At 37.3% G+C, this 21,947-nt stretch overlaps 1 protein-coding gene across 2 annotated transcripts in view; it reads right to left on the bottom strand.

Annotated features, from left to right (window-relative positions):
- ccdc102a (coiled-coil domain containing 102A) overlaps window positions 1-10,548 on the bottom strand; it is a 134,666-nt gene extending 124,118 nt beyond the window's left edge. For both annotated transcript variants that reach the window (XM_022667390.2, XM_022667391.2), the window contains exon 1: window positions 10,411-10,548. The gene's annotated coding sequence lies outside the window, so the exon portion shown is untranslated. The remainder of the gene's footprint in view (window positions 1-10,410) is intronic.
- Between the last annotated feature and the right edge of the window lie 11,399 nt (window positions 10,549-21,947).

Genomic DNA, 21,947 nt, shown 5'->3' with positions numbered 1-21,947 from the left:
TGATTATTATTTTTTTTGATTCATCGATTAGTCAATTAATATTTCTGCCATGTCCTCTATCTCTAAAAACAACAGAAAAATAGCTGACCATGAGATATAAAAGGTATTTAATTGTCTAGATGTTGTAATAAATGTGGAAAGTACTGATATGGCACTGATATGGCACATATTTGGCACTTTTGGAGACACAGACTAAGTTAAGTGTAAACTGAGTGTGTGAGACATTTAACCATCTCTCATTGCGCTTCTGTCTCCAGCACTTATGTAATGTGTAATGTGTTAGGGTTACAAATTTAAAAAAATTGTCAGTTATATCGACTAATCGTTTTCAGCCCTAATACACAGATTGCATTATTAATATTTTGACATGTTGCATCACTAGCATCTAGGAAAAATACATACCTAATTTTGTAATATTACAATACATTACATAAAAATTAAACTGCACTGTCATTTCCCCCTCCAACAGCATACAGACGTATTCACTGATAATACCGCACACAGTGGAAAAGGACTAAATCCCCAAGAACCACAAAGTGTACACTGCAGACACAGGCTAATAATTTACAGATTAAGCTGAATTTAGGCTACATTACATTACACTACTTGAATGAAATTATTTTTGTCAGTGGGGCAAATGTAAATTCCAGGCCAGCTACACATCTCCACTCGGCCTCGTACCAGAAAATTACACATCCCAAAAATATGGAGCTCGAACTGTGTACCCATCTGGCATGTTTTGGAGCTTCACTACTGCTGCTGCTGTATACTCTTAACTCTTAACTTACATGAACAGAAAAGCAGGCCAATCTCAGCATCATTCATTCACTGAACTGTAACATTATTAAGCTATTAGCAGCAAATATAGGCTTATTCTGTGTTTTACTCAGTGTGACATTAAGTGTTTAATATTTTAGCTGGCACAAATCCTGCCCACACAAATGTGAAATCTGAGCTTTGCCAGGCAGAAAGATTGTGTGTTTTTGAGTCTTAGATCGGATTAGGGGTGGAAAAAAATATCAGTATTGATATATTGTGTTGGGATCATTGCGAGCGGAGTAAATTGCATTGGTGGTGAGTGTGTAGGTCAATTTGATCAGTAAAGTAGAGGCAAAAAATGGGTTAAATTTTTTTTTCAATAAAGGTGATAGTGCAGTGTATTGGCAGGAACTTACACATCAAAATACAATACAGGGGTAACTTACAATTCAAAGTACCACAAAATATTGCAATACTGTAAGCAAGGCGATTAAATCAAATTTTAGAGAAAATCTGTCTTCATATAGAAAAAAAGTCAAGAAAGAAATTTTACTTTTAACCCAATTAGAACAGTGGGATCTAATGTCAATATAATGCAACACTATCATCTAGTGGGCGGGGTTTAAACACAGCACACAACACAAAACAAACCACTTCTGACACCAATCTTTACATCTAAATAGTAATAACTAAAAACCTATACTGTGTTTTTGAAAATCGATACAGTATTGCAAATCAAAACATTTTTATACCATATCTATGTTTTTACACCCCTAAACCGTGATACGACGATTTTTAGCCACATATTTTAGTATATGTTATTCACAACATATGTTACTGACTGATGTTCATTATAGAGCACATTACACACAAATTCAAGTTGACAAATTCATTTTTCAGAAAATACAGGAACGAATATTTATTTATGTGGGCATTGTGGCAGTTTTTCTGTAGCTTGAATTATACTGTTCATTTAGATATGAGAAATTATATTGCACAGGACAAAAAATAAGAAATATTAGTTAGTCTTACTGATGATTGCATTAGTAAACATGCCTGTTGCAAAATCTGAGGGGAACAGAACCATGGCACAGAACACAGTATCTTTATCAAACTAACAGGCTAACAAACGTCAGTAGCGGCTCGCTTTCCATGTCTTCAAAAATGTAAACACACTAGATAAGGGACAAGACACAAAACAGCTGTATTCAAAGTACATCCACCCATTACACATTGCATTTCTTTCCAATTTATTTATCTTATTTTGAACAAAAAACACTGTCTTTTCCGAAATAAAACCTACAAAAATGCAACGGTAACGGCACCTATCAAGGAGCTGAGTTACAGTTGGTATCGTGACCTGAACTAAGTATCAGCAGGTACTTGACAATTTATCATCAGTACCGATATAGGCAGAACACAATTGGTATTGTGCATTCATAATATAAGTATATTAATAATCACCCAGGCCATTTACATATTAGAAATCTGATGAGAACATCACGGTGCATCCCAAATTACACATCAACCCTCCACTTAACTGGACTTTTTGGCTGTAATTATCACAGTGGTAGATAAACACCTGAACACAGCATCTTTATCCAGGCTAACAAAAGTTACCAGTGGCTCACTCTCCATGTCTCCAAAAATGTAAACACACCAGATAAGGGACAAGACAACAGCTGTATTTACTGTACATCAGCTCATTACACCTTTAAACTGTAAATTTCCCCTGCTTTCAAATGTATTTCTCTTATTTTGGACACAGAACAATGCCTTTTCCGAAATAAAACCTATAAAAATGCAACGCTAACAGCACAAGGAGTTATAGTTGGTATTGTGACCTGTACTAAGTATCGCCAGATACTTGACAATTTGTTATAGGCAGAAAAATTGGTGCATCCATAAGTAGTATATTAATAATTACAATATATGCATATTAGAAATCTAATAAGAACCTTACAGTGCATCCCAAATTTCACATCAACCCTCAGCTCAGCTGGATTTTTTGGCTGTATTTATCACAGTGGTAGATAAACACCGCAGCAGAACAGCAATCAGATATCAGGCACGACTCAGATTCCTGCTGATCAGAGATCAGACGGGTTGTTTTTCACACTCAGGACCCCGTCAATAATTTAGGACTGATGGGTTTCTACTGACACTGCTTAAATCTTAAATCGGCTGCTGGTGAAGCTGTGAAGAACAGGCCGTATCGGACAGTCAGGACTAAAGCAGAACTCTAGTTTAAGTTAGGGAGCTGGAGGAGTGACGGAGTGATGGGAGTGAGAGAGTAAACAGAGGGAGAGGGGTAAAGTGCTGGGGTGTGGAGGAAAGGAATGCGTTTAGCAGGAACTGACTGTAGGTAAACTGTCAATCTGACCTGCCACCCAAACACAAGCTACTTCCCCAAGAGAGGACGTTACAGTAAAACAAGACTAAAAAGACTCTGTAGAAAAGCAGCAGTGCTGGGTAATAAACTGTGTGTACCAGTCCGGGCTCCAGACTAACTTTTCACAACCGTCCCGAAGCTTTCTGGCAGCCGTCTCAATCTGAAAATTGACAGAAGAGGTGTGCGATATGGCCCTAAAATAATATCACGATATTTCATGGTATTTTTGCGACAACGATACTCTTGACAATATGACAAAACAATAATTTGTTTTTTTTTCAAGAATACACTACTGCACAATACTAATAATGCACTCCATATATCTACATATGTCCAGAGCTGCAGTAAAATTAATGATACTGGACAGATATAATCTGTCTCTAGTAGATATTTAATGAGAAACGAGAACAGTGTGAATTTTTCTTTTGTTAAAAACAGCAAAAAAATAAAGTCGTGGGTGATATGGCACGATATTTTAGGGTTTAATATCGTTCACGATATTCAAAAATGTTGGCGATATTATTGCATACAATATGATATGGCACACCCCTAAATGACAGTATACATATATTTTTTTAATCATTATTGTTGTATTTATTTGTGCATTCTTTTTTATTTTTAAAAAGTTTGGACTTTTAACTGTATGCCCCTCCTCTTCTTACAATGTTACCAGAAAGATGATTGGCTGTATGGTAAAAGGCATGACTATATATGTAAACAGGCTCTGCAATAAGCAATAAGAAAACTCCCGATCATATTTTAACCAGCAAGCTCATAAAAAAAAAATCTCCAGCACTGGTATCTGGGTGTAGGAAATAGGATAATATTTTGCTATTAAAACACCAAAATGTAACATTTAGACAAAACCAAACCTAATTAAAACTTTGCCCGAAATTTTCATTTATTTTGCCATTTCTCTCCACTGAGTACATTAAATAGTCTACATCATAAAAAAAAAAGATATTTACAAAATTAACTTTAATGCAATTACAAAATCCTACAGAGGGCATTTGATTTGAAATAAGGGAGCAAGAAACAGCAGCCAGTCTCTATACTGCAATGTTGGGTCATTGTTGGCTATTAATTATTCTGCCTTTTTCCTGCTTTTTTGCCATTTTCGGTTGAATAATTTGGATTAATATACATTGTCATTCAGTCAGTTTATTATTTCTGTATTGTTTATTCATTTATTAGTATTTATTCTTTAAGTATTAATATTTCCCTTTGTACTGAATTTTTGAAATGCCTCTGTAATCCAAACTGTCAGGTTTGTGGTTTCACTTGCAGGTGAAAATACATTTATATATATAGCGATTACCTTAATTTTAAACTGGTCAAAATGAAAAAGTACTTTATTGTGAATGTCGGTAAAAAAACCTTAGATACAGGGAAGGTTTAAGTTTCTGACTGGCAGGTTTTAGACAGACTTTGGAGAGGATATTTTGCAGGACCTGGCAACCCTGGCTGCAGCTTGCGGTAAGTCGCTGTCTGCTGTTCTCTATCACTCTGAAGACAACAGAAGCTCGACATGTGGGATTTGAACGCTGAGAATATTTTTGAATGTATAATGAGCTGATGTACAATGGGTACGGCTGTTGTCTTGTCCCTTATCTGGAGTGTTTACGTTTCTTTTAGTCGCCGTTGTGGATTATGTTGACTAATCATTGCAGCCCAAGTATACACACATACGCACACCCATGCACACAAACACTTTTGCACTAACACGCTTGCAAACACACAACCTCACACTCCTACTTGCTCTCCTACACACACTCTTACACAAACCCTTACACACGAGCACGCATTCACACACACAAAAACACAGACACTTTAACACTTGCAAACACACACACACCAGGCAGATGGATTCGAGTCTTCTAAAAATGCAGTGTCGCCATAGCAACCTCATGGGAATCCGCCGTTTCCTTCTTTCAGAGAGACGAAACAGAAAAAAGGGGGCGGGCAAATTCCTCCTGGAGGTGGGAGGGGTGGTGGGTTGGATTGAGAAGGGGAGGGGGGGTAGTTTAACATGGATATCTACCATCTGCTGCCCACCGTCTGGCTGGCAAGGTGCAGGAAGGGAGAAGGGGGTCGTGACCTCAAGACCACAACAAGACCAGACAGTTAATTAACCCGAGATAATGGGAAACCAATCACGGTCGGCTGGCAACAAGTCAGATTCTTTGTTTGGCATGCCTTTACTGTAGTGCACCACAATGCACTGAACAACATCCGAACATTTAACCAGAGGGTTACAACATTTTACTAGAATTCAGGAGTTCAGGGATGTACCAGATTAAATATAGACCATAACAAATATGTTTGTTTCACACCTTTTCATAAATGTTTCCACTTTTTCCTTCATAAAAAAACTGAAATGTATTTATCTTGTTTCTTACAGGGTTTATATACTTTTGCAAGCATTTTTAGGACCATTTCAAAGTTTTTCCAGCACCTTTCAGCTGTGGTAATTTAATAATAAATGGTGATATCTCAAAACTGCCATTCAGCGGTAATCAATATATCGTAAGACTATTCTCCACACTTCACAGTGACTACGCTACTTCTACGCTACTGAGAAAAAAAAATACTTCTAAGTAAGTAAATAGCAGAAATTATGGATTTATTTGTGTCAGTTTCACACAATTTAAATACCAATGTTCTTCACCACGTTTGTCCTATTCATTTGAGCTGATTGAGTTACTGTAGTATGTAAAACTTGGGGATGAGTTGAGAGCATTTATACATACATATACTCAAAATTATTGATTTGCTTTTTGTCGTCACACTGCAAGAGATGGTATTATATGTACTTGAACACAACCAGAATTGTGTTTGGTAACAGCGGAAGGAAAATAAATTACAGCCTTTTTTTAATTCACGCCCTGCAGTTTCTTCTTTAAGCGAATTTATTTAGTCAGATAGCTATTTATTGTAAAGTAAATGTAGTTAGAATTTCAAGCATTTTCTCCAAAATTCCAGCACTTTCCACGCCTGGAAAACAGAATGTTAAAATTCAAGCATTTTCCAGGATTTCAAGCACCCGTACAAACCCTGTTCTTAAAGGAAAGGCAATTAAAAACGCACATAATTTAAGCAATTTATTAAACACCGTTAACAATGCACAACATAGTTTGATTGGTGCATCCTTAGTTCCATTTCCTTCCCTCTGTTTCCCGGGTAGGTTAAGACCAAGAGCTGTGTGTGTTTATTTACAAACCGTGCAAAAAATACAAACAAAAACTGTGGAAATGTAAATTAAACAGGGGTAAACGCAGTACAGGTAGTTGAATTCCTGAAGTCATGGAATCCATCACACTCTCTAAGCCATTTCCAACCTCCTGTTTCCTTTCAGCATCAGGTAGGTCATCCCATGCTAGTATTCCCCCACTAAACCTTTCTCTATCGTTCTTATCAGTCTAGCCTCGCCCCCTAACTTAATAGTTTGAACTGTTGCCCTTTTAACAGGAGAAAGGTCGCCAGACTTAATGCTGCTTTATGCTTCTGCGTAAAGTAAATGCCGAATGTAAGTGTAGCCTGCATGAGTGGCTTATGCTGCCAGGCACTTTTATACAGTTGTTTTACGGCTGCAACGATTATAAACATTTGTCGACTCAAAATTTCTGCGTCAATTAATTAATTGAAAAACACACTACACAAAGTGCCAGATACAGAAAGGTCAGTAGGGGAGAGGCAGGGCTGCCAGCACTCTCTGGTATGTTGATGTTCATCCACATCTATTCACATTAGCACAGAGGAGTGCAGTTCCCCTGCTTACTTTTGCCACTTTTTAAGCTCCTCAGTTGACTGACATGGCAATCCACCAACCACAATTATTTGCGTTCCATTTTAACGCCACATTGGCCCTCCTACTTTCAGAGTGTTTCCACCAAGCCGATTAGCTCTATTGAAAGACAGGACTTTATTAGTAAACAGACTCTGTGCTAAGTATTAGGAAAACTCTGGTCTTCTCAAAAAACTGGATTCATTGCACGCTAATTCTGGCTAAAACAATGGCAATGTTCTTTCTAAGAGCAAAGTGTGTAAGCAAGGACTTATACACAGCATGAAATATCAAGGTTATCAAAAATGATTGATACATCAATAACTTAATCATTGTGACAGGCCTAGCCATAGTTTGTTTTAGATTAAACACTAAATACTCATGTTCTAGAAGAAGTCTTTAAAATGCTTTCCAAAAAACATTGGGTGCTTTGAAAACATTATATGTAAATACTGAAAATTACATATCCACTGTTTTGGTATATTGGGGAGAAGAAATATGGTCACCAAATTCAAAAGTGGGACGTTCGTCCGTGGTTTGGGAGGCCACAAAACCAGGTTCTGCCCTTGACTGTTCCTCTACTATAAAAGCTTGCAGAGGTGAAGTACAGAGCAAGAGAGCGAGCGAGAGAGAGAGAGAGAAAGCTCCAGATGTGGGATCTACAACTTTTGCTGGAAAAAAAAAAAAAAGAAAAAAAAAAAACAAAGATACACAGCACAGCGAAACTGAGGTGCTGAATGTCCAATGAATTACCTATTTCTTTATTTCTTTCATTGCATAAATTAACACAAATCTGTCTAGAGCTGCCTTTTTTAATAGGGAAACCCCGAAATTCTCAGATAACTATAAATCAAGAGAGGGACCCTCCACATACGACTATTATAGGATTTATTACAAACAGATATTTCGCTCCAGCTCCAAATTTGTAACTGCAAAAACGGAAAATGTGAGGCTTAATGACAGTTGTCTGACCTCCCATTAACACTGCCTGTGTGTGTGTGTGTGTGTGTGTGTGTATATACCCTGTGCTTTTTGTTTTACAGTTGGGCGTAAAAGGGGACAGCCCAGCCTGGAGGAAAACAGATGTTGTGTTTTGGAGAAGCCCTGCTTCCGTCACTGAGCACCGGGTCAGACACTGTGTGTCCACATGTTTATGGACACCCCTTCTAATAAATGCTTTAAGTATACATACACACAGCTTGTGTAGTCCCTGTAACCAGGAGAGTAAAGTAACTAAGTACAAATACTTTGTTTCCTTAATTAAGTAACATTTTTGGTTATCTATACTTCACTGGAGTAATTATTTTTACCTTTTTACACAATTAAATCTAAACTTTTTACTTACATTTTAAAAACAGCCTCGTTACTCACTTATTTCATATCAGCTGGTTTTCATTTCGGCTTCTCATCATTCAATAAAACCCCTAGCCAGATAAATATCTCCATCCAAATAAAATACATTAAAATACATTAATTTACAATCAGCATATATGCAGCTGAAAGAAGGAATAGCCTAGTGCATCCCAAATTATATTAGCAACATTAACATTTTAATATTTTAACATTATAGTCATTACGTCTTTTAGAAAAATGTGTTTTGGGGAGGGGGGGGGTGCACTTTAAGTAGTTTTGAAACCAGTACTTTTACATTTTCGCTTAAAGAGTAAAAAGCTTGATTTGATACTTTAATTTCTACAGAAGTATTTTATTAAACATTAGTGTCTAAACTTCTACCTGAGTAATGAATGGGACAGATAGAACCTATTGGTACCATGAGTAATGCCATGCATGGACTAGCTAGAGGGGTATAAAGCCCAAAAACACTGAGCTGTGGAGGAGTGGAACTGTGTTCTCTGTGGCTCTTTGCATCAGGTAAAGTGATGATTCTGTCTCAGTCTATATTCTGCTTCTTTGGAACCACAGGTGATAAGGTACTAAAAACAGAACTCAGTTCCAGGTAGCAGTTACCAAAAATATGCTAAATATAAAAGCAAAAACAGAGTACAGTGGAGTCAAGCAGTCCAAGTACTAAGGAGTAAAAAAGCACCATTGGTTACACCAAGAATTTAGGGTTAATACTCCAATGATCTATACAGTCTGTACATGGATAAGCACAGATACCATAGCAACACCATAGCACAAAGAGGGCATTACTAATATTATATATCATACTGGACCACTGGTTTACAGAGAAGCGTTTCTGTAGTTTTTATTAATGCATTTATATTATTAATAAATTATATTGCCATATATATTATTTTCATGGCCACATGTCCAAACGTTCTTCAAGGTTCTTCTCATCCTTTAACATAGCAAACTAGCGGACTAACAGTTTTGTACCAGGCCACTTTGTGGAAAATAGCTAGACAACTGTTACTGAACATATTGGTTAAATCAGCACATCCTTCCTTCAGCTAACTTAATATGTAATTTTTCACAAATGGTAAGCCACAATGAGATAAGTCTTCTATCTTATATTTACGACTTAGTATCTCATATTTATGATTTAGTATCTCATATTAATCACTTAGTATCTCCTATTAATAACTTAGTATGTCATATTTATGACTTAGTATCTCATTTAAGATTTAGTATCTTACTTATGACTTAGTATCTCAGAATTGTGACTTAAAGTCTCCTCTTTATGACTTAGTATCTCATATTTATGATTTAGTATCTCATATTAATCACTTAGTATCTCCTATTCATAACTCAGTGTGTCATATTTATGACTTAGTATCTCATTTAAGATTTAGTATCTCTTATTTATGACTTAGTATCACATTTTTTTGCTTAGTATCTCAAATGTATAACTCAGTATCGCACAATTATGACTGAGTATCTCATATTCATGACTTAGTATCTCATTTAAGATTTAGTATATCTTACTTATGACTTAGTATCTCAGAATTGTGACTTAAAATCTCATCTTTATGACTTAGTATCTCATGTTTATAACTTAGTAAAGAACCCTTATTTGTTCCAGGTGGTGAAAATAGGCTTCCATAAGAAATTACTCTATATTACATTATACTTTATCTGTGAATAAATCAGATACAGCTGTATCTGAAGGTAAATCTCAGGGTTGGGGTCAGTTAGCTCATTAGCACAAACCCACAGAAATCCCCTCAGAATCCTCCAGAACTGCTCCAAACCCCGGAGACCGCCTCACCCCGGCAGCCGAGCTGCTAACCGTCTCCACAACACACCGACCCGCGGCTCCTCCGGGGATAAACCGGGTTTAACTCCGTTTTTATGCGGGTTTTTCTGAGGTAAAACTGCAGCGCTCCACAAGTTTAGCAGGTTAGCTAAGTGGCTAACATTCCCACAATCAGCCGCTCGCGCGCTGCACATTCCCGCCGTGCTGAGCGTCTCGCGGCTCCGCTGCTAACCGAGCTTTCCCTGCAGTTTTCCCGTTAATACCGGGACCCAGCCGCACAGAAATGCACATTCTGAGGTAAAAACGAGCCCATACCTGATGAAGAGCTGGAGGAACGGCTGGTGGAGCGGCTGTGGAGCCCGCTCTCCCCGCTGCTCGGCTGCTACTCCCCCGCTCCGCGGCTCCGCCGGCCCGCAGCTCCAGCAGCAGCTCCGGAGTTCCTACAGGATTTTTTCCAGCGGCTGAGCCGTGCTGCTGGAAGACCAGGGGGCGTGGCTTGGGATGTGAGATGGGCGGAGCTAAATAAATTTTTTCCTTTTCTTAAATTTATTTCTAATTTTATCCCGTTTTATCCCCAATTTAGAAGGTCAAATAACCGACTTCCAACTCCAATACATATACAGGGGCATCTACAAAAATTGAGTATCACTGAAAAGTTACTTTATTTTAGTAATTCTGTTCAAATGTGAAACTAATAAATAAAAAAATTAAGAGACCACTTCAAAATAAAAAGGTTTATCTGATTTAACTATTTGCAGGTGTATGCATATGAGTAAAAAGAACACTGTGGTTTTATTTAATAAACTACTGATGACATGTCTCCCAAATTTCAAACAAAAACATTGTAATTTAGAGCATTTATTTGCAGAAAATGAGAAAAAGAATGCAGAGTTTTCAAACCTCAAATAATGCAAAGAAAACAATTCAGTTCATATTAATTTAGAAACAACAACAATACTAAAGTTTTATCAAAGGAAGAGTTCAGAATCAATAATTGTTAGAATAACCCAGATTTTTAATCACAGCTTTCATGTGTCTCAGCATGCTGTCCACCAGTCTTACACACTGCTTTTGGGTGACCTTATGCCACTCCTGGCTAAAAATTCTAAAAGCTCCAGTTTTGTTTGATGGCTTGTGACCATCAACCAGCACCAGCATCAGATCAGGATGTTGGATGTTCCCACCAACAGCAGAAAAGCAATACATGGGCAAGTATTTCTTTATATGTGAAATCCATTCCAAATGTATTTTGTTTTATTTTAAAATCTATCAGAAACAATTGCAGAATAATATGGGAAAATACATTTCATATTTATTTTTGTTTATGGGCTGGATCACCAACCCACCTCATCCCAAACTCCCAACTTATCCCATCATAACATCATAACTCATCTCATCTAAAGAACAGGATGGAGCACCACTGTACCAAAGCACATTTGTACATAGATGTGTCAGCAATGGGTGCAGCTTAAAGTTGCTACGGTACCTATGGTGTCTCGGGTTGTAGCTCAGGTGTTGCTGTTGTATCCCAGGTAAATAATTTGGTGTTGCCAAATTTAGCATTTAACTGTCTATTTGTTCTCACACCCATATTTTCGCTGTATATATTTCTTTGAGTATAAAAAAAGGATTCTGCATGCCTGCCTAAATATAAAAAAATAAAAGTACGTCAGTGTGCAAACCAGCAAGCAAAGTTTAGTTAGTATAACTGTATTACAGTTCTTTAAATATTTATTCTGTCAAGTTTTCTGGATGTTTTTAGAACATTTTAATAAATGTAATTTAATTTTATTAATTTAATGTCACTTATTTCAATGTTTTAATTTTTAGTTTTCGTCTAGCTTGGAACATTTTGTGAGAAACATTCTAATAACTAAGATGCAAACCATTATTATGAAAATGTTTATATTATTACTGTAACATTAAAGGCTAACCTTTCTAGAAGCTGGGACCCAACTCAGCCTGGGAGTAACACACACTGGGAATACTGGGGGAAATCCATTCAGTACAGGATCATGTGCACAGAGGCGGTCTTTGCATAGAGGCATTGCTAGGCAACTGCCTTGGGCCCCTCCCACTGCAGCCCACTGTAGGGGCCCCATACTTAGCTGCAAATTCCGATAGGCCTACAGCTGGTAATTGGGGCCTTTTGCACAGTAATTCACAGATAGTGAGTTCATAATTGGTGATTTTTGTGTGTTTAAAACAAAGACAACACAATAAATTACAAAGAAATACAGATTCCGTCCACACCCCCTCTCTTTCGCGTTAAAATGGAATATTCCATCCATGCCATGTGGTCATGTCGGTGAACCACGAACGCGCTGCTTGTGAAAGACAGAATTAAGGTGAAATTAAGTGTACAAGTGGGATGTGAGCGAAAAAAGAAGGAAGAGGCTAAACTAAAAACAGATGCTCTTTCAAAACTGATAAGCTTTTTTAGTGTGTCAGCACCACCGGACCCGAAGGTTTTGGTGGAGGAGGAGGACGAGGAGGTGCCATATCGTCATTTATGAACCATCCCCACTTTTTTGTTTTTCCAGAAATATGCACTTACCTTCTTTGGGTCTCCTTCACCTAAAACTTTAGCAGGGATTGTATGGAAAAATATCAAATCAGGTATATAAATGAATTAGAGTCAGGGATGAAAATTAAAATACCCTACTGCTACAAATATGCCTAATTGGCATATTATTATATTATTTATTATTATTTTATTATTATTATTCTATTATTATTTATATCTAGGTTACAGCTTGTCTTCGTTTTTACTACATGTCTGTATTAATTTTAAACATTTCATGTTATTCAGGCAAATAGAATAAGCATGCTCGTTGTGCTTCGGGAAACTTACTCATTGTTAACCAGTGTTGGGCACCTTAATTTGAAAAATTAGTTATATTTACTAGTTACTAACGGAGCTACCCCACTATAAATGTAACTGGTAAAAGTAATTGACTTACTTTAAATTATGTAAATTCTATTATTTTTATTAGAAAAATAACAAACGAAAATAAACCCAAAATGTTGACAAAAATATAATATAACGAATTTCAAAACATAGAAACGAAAAACGTTAAAATGGTATTGATATAACATAATATAATATAACAGCTGCATCAAACAGTTTAGCGTCAGTCACATGGAAAGCACGAGCGGCATTGCATTTAAAAAAATTAATAAATAAGATCCTATCAAGTGAAGTAAAATATATGGTAGTAAAAAAATATTAAATTCACATATTTATTGATATTTAAACAAGAGAAATCAGGCAAAATGCCCCGCACTGCGCCGCGCCGCACTGAGCTGCGCGCACTCTCTCTCTCTCTCTCTCTCTCTCTCTCTCTCTTCCGCAGCGAGGAACTGAATTCAGCGCGAGGCTAGAAATAATTTGAAAACTCAGTTTAGTTAAATAAATTAAGATGAGTGAGGACCTGTAAAGTTAATCAAATATTGTCAAATATAAAGTATAGGTTGAGGTTTTGGGGAGCTGTTTCAATTATTTGAAACTGAAACTAACTGAAACTGATATTATTCTGCACACTATTAGATAGCTTTTGATTGTGTTTTAAATTAGTTTTTATTTTATATTAATTATTTTTTATTCATTTTAAATATTTTTAGTATTTTATTGATCAATATTTTTTTTTATTGATGGGCCCCCAAGCTAAATTCGCCTTGAGCCCCCAAATTGCTAAGTCCGCCAGCAGATTCAGATCTGAACATCTGATTTAACTGTTCCTGACAGGCTGAAGGAACCCCAGAACAGCCCACGCCTGGAAGAAATAAGGCCTGGTATAATCTCCGGGTGCCGGTCCATTCTGGGCCTGGGGAGAATCAGGCCCGGCTGGTCGGAGGCCCGGCGGTGGGAGTGCAGCAGGTAATTGGAAGCAGGAAAGAAACTCAGGAGTTTCTGCCAGTGAGATATTGGATTAATTTAGCAGGAGCTGGCCTTCGTGTGTAGCAGGTCTCAGAGCTGAGCTGTCCGGGGAAACGGATCGGCATGATGCACGAATTTCACCAGCAGGACCAGCGTCCTGCACATCAGACAGACGTCAAACATCAGACTGTTCACCTGCGTCCTGCTTAATGTCACAATCAGACAATAAACATATGGGCATGTCTATCAACCTATTAGGGATACTCTTACAAAATCGAACTTTTTATACACAAAATATTTCATTACATTACATTACATTTGGCAGACACTTTTGTCCAAAGCGACTTACAATAGTGAAGTACAAAAGTAATAGAAGTTAAAGGTAAAAAAACATTTTTATATAGGGCCTAGAGGAGGTCAAAGGGAAATAATAGGATAGAGGAGTGAAGGAGGGGAAGAAGGAAATGAGGTTAGAAGTCGTTAGTGTGTTAGAGGTGTTAGGAGAGTAAGAGCTCTTTGAAGAGCTCAGTCTTCAGGAGTTTGTTAAAGATAGTGAGAGATTCTCCTGATCTGGTAGTAGAAGGTAGTTAGTTAGAGGTGTTAGGAGAGTACGTGCTCTTTGAAGAGCTCAGTCTTCAGGAGTTTATTAAAGATATAGAGAGAAGCTCCTGATCTGGTAGTGGAACTTAGTTAGAGGTGTTTCAGCCATTTCTCATTTTCTGCAAATAAATGCTCTAAATGACAATATTGTTTTAATATTGTTTGGAATTTAGGAGAAATAAGGTCCGTAGTTTATAGAATAAAACAACAATATTCATTTTACTCAAACATAAACCTATAAATAGCTAAATCTGAGAAACTGATGCAGAAACTGAAGTGGTCTCTTATTTTTTTCCAGAGCAGTATTAATAAACACATTTAAAAATATGTATGAAAATGAACTGCAACTGTCTGCAATACATTTAAGCAATAATACACTCAAGGTTCGTGCTATAATGTGTAATATAGGTACTGTATAGGTACTGTGCTGCGGTCGTAGATCAGCACAGCAGTGCCAATATTACACATTATAGCACAAACCTCGAGTGTATTATTGTGATTATACCACAGTTCCATTATCGTTGTTTATTAAACGATTTTGTGTTAAAGAGGAAGAGAAAATAGGGTCTGTTTGGTTATAAACACTTCACCAGTTAAAATAGTTCCATTGCTGCTCTGTTTGTAGTTGCGCTGTTTGGCTTGTAAGCGCTGCATCATTGCTAGGTTACCTGTATAGGGAGGAGTAATACATGGAGAGCTTCGGTTACAGTGCATTACCGGCTGATAAAGGCACTTATAGAACACCTCTCAGGCAATTACACTGCAGGGTCAGAACTAACTGGGGGTATAATTATATATAAAAAATGCCAGCCTTGAGCAATTTTAGTGCTTTAAAAAAACAAATCCATCACAATCTTGCATGACTACCCACCGAGTTTCATTCCTGTCGGTTGATTAGTGAGGTATTTAATTTCAGATAAAAGTAAACTTTATCTGTCTGACCTTTGTGTGAAAGGGTTAGCTAATTTTAGAGAGCGACACTGTCATCAGAATGACAAGTGTGAACTTGGTAGGGTTTGTGGTCTCCTAAAAATACAAATACAAAATACAGCACAGACAGTTCAGCAGCTATGTATGATTAAATTCCCACATTCAAACCACATTTTCAGCCAATTAAACACCGTCTGGACTAAATTACTCTTATCTGCAGCTCTAAACTCAATGTTCTATTAACTGTCCAGTCAGAACACCATGTTTTATCTGATAGAGTCCAGACTCTGCAGCCTGATCTATATATAATATTATCACACATTATAAAACTTTGTTTTTGTGAAAATTTTGCCCACACACAAGCAGAGCAAGCATTTACATCACAGAACAGATCATAATCTGCCAGTCTGCAATGGTCAGATCTGTTAACACTTAGGAGTCCAAGAGAGAGAGTACAGTAGGTCATGCTGTTTCTCCAGCATCAGCAGCCAGAGTCTGAGAGAGAGAGAGTACAGTAGGTGATGATGGAGATGCACCATACTCTCTGTCTCTTTCAGACTCCGGCTGCTGATGAAAAAAAGTATGACCTACTCTACTCTCTCTCTTGGACTCTGGCTGCTGATGCTGAAGAAGCAGCATGGCTTACTATACTCTCTCTCTCTCTCTCTCTCTCTCTCAGACTCTGGCTGCTGATGGAGAAGCAGCATGACCTACTGTACTCTCTCTCTCTCAGACTCTGGCTGCTGATGGAGAAACAGCATGACCTACTGTACTCTCTCTCTCTCTCTCTCTCTCTCAGACTCTGGCTGCTGATGGAGAAGCAGCATGACCTACTGTACTCTCTCTCTCTCTCTCTCAGATTCCTGCTGCTGATGGAGAAACAGCATGATCTACTGTACTCTCTCTCTCTCTCAGACTCCAGCTGCTGATGGAGAAACAGCATGACCTACTGTACTCTCTCTCTCTCTCTCTCTCTCTCTCTCTCTCTCTCTCTCTCAGACTCTGGCTGCTGATGGAGAAGCAGCATGACCTACTGTACTCTCTCTCTCTCTCTCTCTCAGATTCCTGCTGCTGATGGAGAAACAGCATGACCTACTGTACTCTCTCTCTCACACTCTCTCTCAGACTTCAGCTGCTGATGGAGAAACAGCATGATCTACTGTACTCTCTCTCTCTCTCTCTCAGACTCCGGCTGCTGATGGAGAAGCAGCATGACCTACTGTACTCTCTCTCTTGGATTCTGGTTGCTGATGCTGGAGAAGCAGCTTGACCTACTGTACTTTCTCTCTCAGACTCCATCTGCTGATGGAGAAGCAGCATTACCTACTGTACTCTCTGTCTCTCTCTGACTCCGGCTGCTGATGGAGAAGCAGCCTAATTCTGGACTCAAACTTGCAATCCTCAGATCATAGAGGCAGTGACGTATTGGGCTTGATCAGTCATTTTTACTCATTATCGTCATTACATAAAGATCTCTAGTGCCTACTAACCTCCAGCCAATGATCCACAGCTATATCTGAAATCGCTGCTAAACTCATTAACAGCACTTACGTAAAACGCTTGTTTGCTGAATCACTTTGTAGAAGAGCCGTGCATCAATCAACCCAGTGCAATCCAGGGCTTTCAGCAGGAGGGCATGATATAAGCGATTGGTGCAGGAGGAGACTGGCTGAACCTGAGTAGTTATCAGTTACAGCTATTGCTCATTGCTGCACTAGTGAACGAATGAGTCAGATTAGTGAATTATTTCATTTTTCCCTTTGTTAACTTCCAGATCTTTCTTTTCTGAACTTCCTCTCCGGAAAATACAGTATTGTGCAAATGTTTTGGGCACCTGTGGGAATTTCAGTAAAGAAAAAGCTTCTTATCTGTGCAGTAAGTGTTTATTATCTCAGTAAAACACATTACAGCATTAGAATAAATACAAACAGCAATTTCATAAAAAGCAACAGTTTTCCATAAGGCATCTCCTAATCTCTCCTCTTAATTTGAGTTTAATAGAGTTATTTCTAGTTCTCATCATATTAATCAACAGCTGGTTTGGTAAATTACTGGTAAATGTGGTAAATCAGGTGAGCTGCTGACAGAACTGAACATAATAAACACATGCTGGCTGAGGAGCATCCAGGAGAAATCTGGAATCTCTACACTTTGTTCTTCAGCTCGGCTCACAGGATATAAAACATACTTATAGTTAAAAATGAGAATTCCTTGTTATGTTTAATGTATGTATATTTATTTGCATCTGTTTAAATCATATATGGTGTTTTTTCAGGTAAAAACACTTATATATTGCTGAGATAATGGATTAGTGTAATTTGCTTTGGTGCCTACAACTTTTGCACAGTACTGTAGATCTCACTGAAGACTGAAGACCTCAGGGCGATGATCTCATCATCAGAGGTGATTCCTCAACATGTGGTTACAGCTAGAAAATGCATAAAAGAAAGACTCCCCCTTGAGGAGATGTACATCTTTCATAAAGTCTGTATCTGGAACTAAAAGGGGATATATTTTTCTTGTATTTTTTTAGAAGTTAGAATAGGTCTATGGGCTACACAAAAAAAATCACTCTCACATAAAGATAAAGATCTTACCAGCTCTATTCTTTCCAGTTTCGATCTTTTTCAGAATGAGCCTCTGAGGGCTCTGTGACTTTTATGCAAATAAACTGTTGTTGGCCACGCCCCATGTTTACACTGAACCTTAAACACACATTAGTGTTAGCTTGTGCTAAATAGAAAAACACAAACAAGGTAGTTCATGCTTAGCTGCGATAGAAACACATTAAAACTCATCCTCATTTGCAGACTCGCCACGGACAGTAGATACAGATCCATCCCTCAGACAAAGTCTACTGGATAATCCTGCTGTGTACTGTCTGAGGTTCTCAACCAGCAAATCAAAATGAAAATGTTTTTTCAGCTGATTTAGTAGGCTAATTTGTAAGAGAAAACACCTTTTCCCATTATGTTTCCTGTAATGCAATACTAATTAGAAATAATTTGTGAAAATATATATAAATATATATTAACATGTGAGTAGAATAAAAAACAACTTAGATTGAGATATAAAATAAAAAAAAATTACAGTGTTAAACATATGACTCATCTGCACTAAACTGACAAAATACAAATATTATGTTATTATTATTAATGTTTATTGCATTATAGGCAGAAAGTAGTTTTTTATATCTTTTCATCACTAGAACATAAGTCAGGTCTGAAAGGGTTAAATCTTAAAAATAAAGAAATGCATGATTGCATATTAATTTTCATTAGCGGAAATGTATATTTCAAGATATGCAACACGTCCACGCTTTATCAACACTCCTATAGCCCTAATGCACAAACTGCTGGATTGTAATGGATTTCAAATGTATAAAAAAGCATAATGTTTAATAATTTTTTTAGATTTTTTTTTATTTGTAAACTGGATAACAGTAAAGCCCCTAAGTATTTTAACTACCCCAAAAATCCCAATACCTCCTTTTATCTTCACGATTCTCTGCCAGTATTCTCCAAATATTCAATAAACAATGTAAACAGGCTGCACTCTGACAGTATACAACAATTTATTCGACGTATCTTGTATTAAAATGTATTCTGAATGCATATTTCCACTCCTTACACCCCAGCCTCTTGGCTCGAACCTTGTTTTCCCATAATGCATTTGCATTTCCCTAAAAAAAAACAAAGCTGACATCACCAATAGCAATAAAACTGTGCTGTATTTATGTGAGGGAAGAAATTTAATAAACAAAACAGATGAAACATTTAGAGAGGAAAGCGCCGCGCTGGTGTCCAACTGCAAACATTAAACTGTCATCAGAGTCTGAACTGGGAAAACTGTGAACTGCAGCAGAACCGACTGGACCCAAATCAAAAGAGCCGAAGATCCAACTCACAGTTCAGCTTCTCATACAGTCAGAGAGGCTGGATTAACACTCTGTATCTGGATTCATCCTGCATTTAATTTACAATATACACTGACGTGCCAAAAGTCATTGGACAGCAGTATGAGGATGATAGATCTACGCTTATATTGCTCTTTTCAAGTGACCTAAAAATGCATTACAATCAACACTTTACTCAACACTCTACACCAGGGATAGTCAATATTTATTTTCTCAAGGGGCCACATGATAACCTGGAACTGTTAAGAAGGGACTCATCTCAATGTGGCTCAATATTTATTTGATCTCTTGGAGAAGAATCGACTTAAAAAGTAAAAGTGTAAAAGTACTGGTTTCAAAACTATTTAAAGTATAAAATGTAATAAAAGTAATGTTAGAGGTAAAAATGCCTCTAGGCCTCTAGGTGTCTTTCTGCTAAAATCCTCGTGTTCTTGTTGTTTGTAAAATACAGTAGGTCTCTCTGAGTTATTTATGATGCTGCACATGATGAAACTCTTCCTCTTCCTCTTCCTCATTGTTCTGCAGCAACTAGTAAAAGAAAATATTCAGAAAAACGAGTCGATCAGGAAAAGCACCGTGTCTACATCAACCCGTGAATTAGTATTCATGGCCCCGCCCACCTCGGCTCGCGACCACCCACAGACAGAGCTGAACCCGAGGTGCATTAGAGTCGACACTGTCTTGTTAGCTAAGGAGGAGCTTACAGCTCTGTTTACAGCAGCTAGTTAATGTTAGCTATTTTGAAGGGGTGTCACGATTTCGATATTTCATCAAAATCGATCTAAATTATGTCATGGTCTCGAGCCTCGAAGTCAAAAAGAGGATCGACGATCCCTCCCTAAAGTTACACAAACACACGCACGCTCTTTGCAAACGGTGCAGCACACTGTAGTGACGCCGCGGACATTGTGACTGCTGAAAGAGCAGCTCTTTCTCCAGAGAATGTGGACATTCTCATCTTCTTATAGAAAAACTTGAAAATATAAAAATAACAGTTGTTTTGTCGAGCCTCAAATATGTTAATAGTTTTGGTACCTTAAGGAGCATCTTTCTCTCAGATAAAGTTAATAATATATCTTTATTAAAGAAAAGAACTTCTCATTCTCAGGGACCGAGTCTTATTTTTCATGTTTAACTGTTATAGTAGGATAGAGTTCAGTTTGTTAAGGCTCTAATTGTTCTATTATTTTGTACATGACTGTTCCTGTATTTTTCTATTATTTATTTTGTTATGTTGCACATTGCTGTTTTAGTAGTGCACACCGCTGCTACCAAAAAAAGCCACTAGATGGCATTACATATATATCTTAATTAAATTATTTAAATTTGACCATTAGTGCCTAATGTGGTGTATTACAGATCACTTGTATCACTTTGCATCACTTTAAGCCCACCTTTTGAAATAAGAGATTGTAAATTTGATGAATCAAACCAATGACTGACCAAAGACTAATCTAAAACTGGCATAGACCTCTCTGCTGTAAAAAAAAAAGAAAATCGAGAATCGTATCGAATTGAAACGTGACCCTAAAATCGGAAATAAAATCAAATTGAGGATTTAGAGAATCGTGACAGCCCTACTATCTTGTGTAAGTAACTGCAGGTTTAAATAGGGTCTCCTGTTAATTCTGCATTTAACCAAGACATTAAATATACACTAGGTAAGCACAGTTTGACAAGACAGCACTATTCTCCACAACACCGGTCAAAGCGAGCAATGTTCCCGACAGATTTTATAATATAGAGTGGTCGTGGTAAAACTGCCCAAACACTGAATCACCAAGTCTGAGGTAAAAGTTTGGTAGCGTTAGTTTAGCTAAAGACTGATGAAGCGAAGTTTAACAAACTTTACCGAGCATTTAGTGCTGTATCTTTATAACTAAGACTGTATCTCTGAAAACATTTTGTCCTTTGAGCTGTAAAATTCACTGTGGGTGGGAGCAAAGGCAGGTAGGCGTTCTCTGTTGCCAATCAGAGGCGATATATTTGCATGTATGAATATTCGTGAGCAAGAGCTGAAATCCTGTCTTGCTTTAGAGACCACTAATTCAGTGAACTAAAGCAGGGCTAAATAGAAACACCTGAGCATTTTTTTTTTTTTACAAAAAACGGCTCACGTGGCATTTATTCATACTAGAGACACAACTAGACATTTTAAAATGAATGAAAAATCGATGGAATGAGACTTTGAATACTTTTGATTTTAGATTTTTTTTCCCACAGTGTGTAACTTGCTTATCTTTACAAATTGTTAGTACTGCTTTTTGTTCTTAATTTTTCATTAGTTGAATATTATTTTAATTAGTATGTCTTGTATTTTCTTTTCTTTTTCTTTTAACTTTGTTCTTAACTTATTTTCCCAAATTACTATTATTCTTTTACATGTTTTTACATGTTTTTAATCTGTAAAGCGTTTGAATGACCATTGTGTATGAAAGGTGCTGTATAAATAAACTTGCCTTGCCTTGCCTATGAACAAGCAGGCGTCCCAACACTTTTGTCCACATAGTGTATGTATTGGATTAA

This window comes from Astyanax mexicanus, chromosome 16 (genome assembly GCF_023375975.1).
Source record: "Astyanax mexicanus isolate ESR-SI-001 chromosome 16, AstMex3_surface, whole genome shotgun sequence".
Lineage (NCBI taxonomy): Eukaryota > Metazoa > Chordata > Actinopteri > Characiformes > Acestrorhamphidae > Astyanax > Astyanax mexicanus.
The sequence above is the reverse complement of the archived record's forward strand: the minus strand, read 5'-3'. Positions and strand labels throughout refer to the sequence as shown.